Source organism: Gavialis gangeticus, unplaced genomic scaffold (genome assembly GCF_001723915.1).
Source record: "Gavialis gangeticus isolate Ggan-Ray unplaced genomic scaffold, GavGan_comp1, whole genome shotgun sequence".
Classification (NCBI taxonomy): domain Eukaryota; kingdom Metazoa; phylum Chordata; order Crocodylia; family Gavialidae; genus Gavialis; species Gavialis gangeticus.
In genome coordinates this window covers 15,304,158-15,309,743 of record NW_017729008.1, presented here as the reverse complement: position 1 = coordinate 15,309,743, position 5,586 = coordinate 15,304,158, and the positions used below count along the sequence as shown (strand labels likewise).

At 37.9% G+C, this 5,586-nt stretch overlaps 1 protein-coding gene across 3 annotated transcripts in view; it reads right to left on the bottom strand.

Moving 5' to 3' along the window:
• Nucleotides 1-5,586, bottom strand: part of ATXN7L1 (ataxin 7 like 1) — a 232,420-nt gene that overhangs the window by 70,143 nt on the left and 156,691 nt on the right. Inside the window, exon 1 of one of the 3 annotated variants that reach the window (XM_019509423.1) lies at nucleotides 5,249-5,326. The exons of the other annotated variants lie outside the window; for them this stretch is intronic. The gene's annotated coding sequence lies outside the window, so the exon portion shown is untranslated. Of the gene's footprint in view, nucleotides 1-5,248; nucleotides 5,327-5,586 lie in introns of those variants that run through there. 3 annotated transcript variants of the gene reach the window in all.

The window sequence follows — 5,586 nt, the reverse complement described above, 5'->3', positions numbered from 1 at the left end:
GAGGTGGGAATCATGCGCAGGTGGAGCAATGGTGTTGGGTAGTGCCTGTGAGGTCATGAGTTGCTCTGTGTGTGGGGGGAATCGCACTCACGTGCCCATGCACTGCAGTGGGGGAGTTGTGCTCACGTGCCCACGTGATGCAGCAGGGGTGGGGCACTAGGTGCAGTGGTGGGAGGGGAGGCCCATGTGGAGTGAAGGGGAGAAGAAGGGGGAAGGAAAGGGAAGCATTTGCATGGCCCAGCGGTCCATGGCTTGACTTGTGTGGCCGGTTTGGCCCCCAGGGCCTTAAAAGTTGGACAGCCCTGAAATAAATCTTTGTTTAGGATATGGCACTCCAAACTCTTCCGGTAAGGTGTAAGAACTTCATGAACGCGCCTCAGACTTCCTAGCAGCCTTCTTATAACCCATGGAAAATCAAACTTGACATTCCCAACTTGTTAAGGCAACAAACAAGCTGTAAAAAAAAATGTACAAATCCAAAGTACTTTTTAGCCTTCCCTTACTCCTCAGTAGAAAAAAACAGCACAAACTTCAATTTTAAAGAGTCTTTTGCAGGCCACAACTAAATGGTAACCAGTTGTGTTTTTTGACTTTTGGATTCCAAACTTTTGACAACCACAATTTTAGCTGTGGCAAGCCACCCCCCACCCCTTTTAAGTGAACAGTTTCTTTTCTAGCCTCCTTATTTAAACCACATGGATTTTTTTTTTTATTTGCCCCAGTTTTGGACCACAGTAACAAAGAAATATTTTAATCTAATTACCTTACAAAACATAATTCATGATATTCTAAATTTTAACACTGGCGTCTTGATATATTAATAATGAGCTATAGTTATGTAAACAATCACCCCATAATAAAAGTAAAGCAAGACAGTAGAGTAAAACTTAGTAGTCTTTTTCTCTAAGTAATCAGCATGAACTTTGCAGACTATCACAACAGTCGTGGTACTGTCAAAACTGACTGCATACCAGCAAATAATACTTTTAGCATCATATACATAAGACTGTATTCAAAGAAGATACCTTTCAATTTTAAGCCATTAAAATTAACCTGGAAACACAACTCTCCATCTCATTTACAGAGACAGACACTTGACCATTTTATAAATCTTTTAGTCATCTGAAGAACTGCATGCCTTAGATGCCGCAGGGTTTTTTTTTGGTAGTCTTCATTACTTGTAGTACAAATTCAAGCAGAATTTTGACTTCCTACCCTTCTTCCCCTCAACAACTCAAAACATTCGCACTGGAGTTTTGAATCTGACAAGGAAACAGAAGAAATAAGAAATCCAATCCAGATGTACAATAAAGTTCATCCTTACATTTTTAGAAGGCACATACGTAAGATATGGGGGATGAAAAGCTACCAGGACAACTTTAGTGTTTTACATAAAGCATAACACAATTGGTGTCTTTCTTGTGATCAGTACCAACCCAGCTATGAACAACATCCTATATTTTAAGCAGATATTTTTGAGAATGATCAGTACTATAATTTGGAGTCTGCTGAAATGTCCTTGAAGCCTATAGGAAACTGAAACAGACTGAAATGATATTGGTTGGAAAACCTAAGTAGCTGGCTCCAATTAACCATTACTCTCCCTAGGGACTGCTGGAAGTAGGAAGGGTCAAGGGCCTAAATAAGCCAGCCTCAGCTCACTGCAGGCGAGCAGAAGGAGAAGTAATATCCAGGTGGGCTGAGATGCTGAAGGAGCGCCAAGAGAACTTTACTGAATGAGAAACAATGAGACACAATTTCCTTAGAAAAAGGTATGGAGATTGGGAAAAGTTGGACACAGGCTGGGGCCTGCCTCTCTAGGAGATATTGGACTTGCTGGAAAGGTAAGAAATCCTATGGGTAAAAGGGTCTAAGAGTTTTGGGTGTTGATCGAATCATCTAGAGACAGATATTTCCCTCTAATACATCTCAGAAACCAAAAGCCCATCCATTATCACTGTCAGCTACCTAAATAGAACAGCTGTGTCCTTTCTTGAGCAAGTAAATTAGGCATTTGTACACACAATAACCTGTTAAGGATGTATCTGGTATTTATGCATGTAAATGTTGGATTTCTACATATAGATGGTATATAGAATCTACTTCTACATTCATGAGGTAATTGTGCATGCAAGTTAGGTACAAAAGTGTATATGAGTATGTATACATACACAACCTTTTGAAAATCAGGTTGAGCTTCTTTATGTTAACAGAAGAAACAGTACAACTTCTGCATGTATACCCAATACCCTACTCATCCCAGAATATTATTATTGCTTAAAAATCTTGGAAGGTGATTAGATTGTCACAGAAATATCACTCATAAATCCAATTAAGCAATTAATATACTGAGCTGAATCCTGCACCTGTTTGACCTCCACAGACATCCTGCAATTCTATGTTTGTTCACCCAGGCAGATACAGAATTGAAAAGATAATGTCACAAATATACTGGAAATGTTTTTAAAATGATACATTCCTATTCTGCATCCACAATGACATATTATACATATTATAAAACTGGTTTCTAAAAGAACTATTGCCAAACCCACAAGCCTCTGTGATCTGTCAGACTGAATGCAACCGAGGTTGCAATCCTCTTTGTCACATTAATCTTTTTGTGCCTGCCTGCAGGTCTTGGCGCATCTACTGTGACAACCGACTTAGCAGCAGCCAAGTTTGGCTTCTGGTGTCAAGGAGTTAACATCTTAGTGGCATTAATTTTCAAAAACAAAATTCAACTTTCCCCTACTGAGTTAACTGTCTTTGTACTGAAAGGATCACCAGGTTCAGCTTGGTATTCATTGTATTTTCTATTTTTGATCTGAAACTTCCTTTTATTGCTACATAACAGAGTCCACCCTTCTAAATAGCACAGCAAATGATCACTGAACTATTCCAAGAGACTCTCCATGTCCCATGGAAACATGGATGTAATCCAACAGGTTCAGCCAAATTTGAATTTTGTGCATGCCAGATGTGAAGTCCTTATGTTGTCTGGGGAAGTAAGACTGGATGATCCCCAAGTCTCTCATGAGACTCTCCCAACCCATGAGACTTTTCCAGTTGTATCACCAAAAAAGGGAATTGCAACTTTTCCTGAATCTTCAGCTGCAGCTGCCCCAGACCTCATGATTTGGTCTTTGTACCTTTATTTCCACTGGGTCCTAATCAGGTAGTTATTAGGGTACAGCCGCAGCTGTGCTCCAGAAAGCTGTCAGAAGAAACAGCATAAGGAAATAAAAATATCATGCCCTGAAGGCCAACAAACTGAGGTTCCACCAGACCAGCACAGGTGGGAAAAGAGAGGGAAAAATACTGAAACTCCAAGCCTAAAAGCCCTCCTTTTAATTCCTTGTCCCTAGACATCTGACTATGCCTGTAAGATAAAAAATCCTACATACTATCTGTTCCTCATGTAAAATATGAGTCAAACACAAATGAACTAATTTGATGCTCACTAAAGCTGATTAGATGTGCTAGCCATATTTTTCTAGGTGGATCATCCTGGCAATTCCATCTACTCTGAACAAATCCTAGTTTGACATTAAAACCATAGCTTTTCACAAAACTGAAAACACAGGTATGAGTCTTTCATCATTCATTCTAACCTTTTTATTCTTTTGTGTCAGCAGGGTAATTCTGGGAAAAAACAAAAACACTCCATCATCTTTGCATCACAGGAAATAATTAAGTGTTGTGAATGGTCGAAAAGGGAGACAGCAGAGAGGGATAGGTCAGGAAGAGGGGTGGAAAAATGAGAAACTCATTCTTTCCAATCTTTTCCAAGTAGATATCAGTACCCCTAGTCAGAGAAGACAAGGTAGGACACAATTCTAGTTTAGCAGTTCTGCTTCTTCTGCAAGAAGGGCCTAAAGCAAAATCTTCTAAGTTTTTTTTAAACTTTCTCTTGTCAAAATTATAATCCTCCAAGTCAAATAAAATAACAATCTCCTGAAGAGCTGAAGATAGCATTGCTCATATTAAGTTTGATTCATGAACAATTCAGGGAGCCCAGCCCTCTGATTTGTAGTTCTGCATTATACTAGATTAGAATAAGCAGTACTGAATTAATTAAAGAAATGTATGCAAATATTTTGCAATCAGCAATCAATTACAATACAGTAAAATTAATCTTAATGTTTCTAAGTTTTTAATAGAGATGTGTAGCATTGGTCTGTCTTACTCTTTTCAGGATTCAACACCAAATTATTTACTGTGGCTCAAAAATATAATCAGATTACTTTTGGCATTTTATAAATGTTGTTTATCTATCTGTTTAAAATATTTAACCAGGGCTTCGATTAAATGTATTATCTCATTTACAATCTGACTCTGGTTTAGTAAACGAATACCGTAGCCATTATATTGATGAACACATTACTTACGATGATTCCATACAGTGTGTACATATAGCACATGTTTTCTAGGTATTCTACACTTCAAAGCAATTTGATTGCACAGACATTCACTGTGCAAAGTCAAGCAATTTATAGCCTACTATTTCAGTGACTATTACATGACACTTTCTGCACTGTACTAATTCCAGTTCAAAGTTTGAAAATATATTTGGCATAGATTCCAATTAAAAACAAAACTACAGTTAGCAACTAGAAAACTGAAGGACTGGCAAAATATGTCATTTTGCAATAACTGGCAGTTTCTTCATAGTCGGAGTTCATAAATACCTTTTTAACACTTTCTTTTTGCAGCCACAATCTAAAAAAACTAACAAAACCAAATATGTGATATTAAATTAAAGCAGATTTGATGCTAACAAGCTACAACATACCGCTTTAGGATCCAAAGCTAACAATACCAGCAAGTATAACAAAACAACCGTTCCAAGTCCAGTTGAAAAGTTTGGAAACAATATCTGCAAACTGTTTCCACCCTTATACTGTGCGCTGTAAAGGAAATGGCACAGTCAGTTTCATTTTCATCCTTTTTGTAAATTGACAAAGGAAATAAACTGCCAACTCAAAGGAGAGTATCAATATAGTTGAGAAAAAGACAGTACAAGAAGTGTACGCTTCGGACTAGGTCAAGTGACATAATTGGGAAATGATCAACTGCAAAAATAACCACCGTGCTGCACATGTTTATTTGCAATAAATACAAGCTTCACTTTCTGAAACTAAATGGCTAAAACAGTTCCCACTTTCCAAAAGTCTATAAATAAAGTAGGATCAGCAAAATTATGCAAAACATCCTGCTAAAAGAAGAAATGTAAACCAAAACCACTTACAGAGAGGAACACGCTGCCAACTTAATCTGATTCTACGACGACTGTAAACATGTTGTACTTTTGGAACGTGAAATGATTCACATTACCATGGATGCCGTCAGAGCAATACAGCAACGTGATTAGGTATTCTGCATGTGTTAAAAATTGGGCAGATGACCCGCTGCAGCAAATACCAGATCAGTGCTTGCACACACCAACTGTTTTGACTACAGGCGTTTGTTAAACACTAAGTTTCAGGTCCTACCAGTTGGACACCACAACTGATCCTGTGCCAAGAACAACAAGCTCTGAAAACTGCTGCTTTTTTTTTTTTTTTTTTTTTTTTTTTTTTTTTAAAA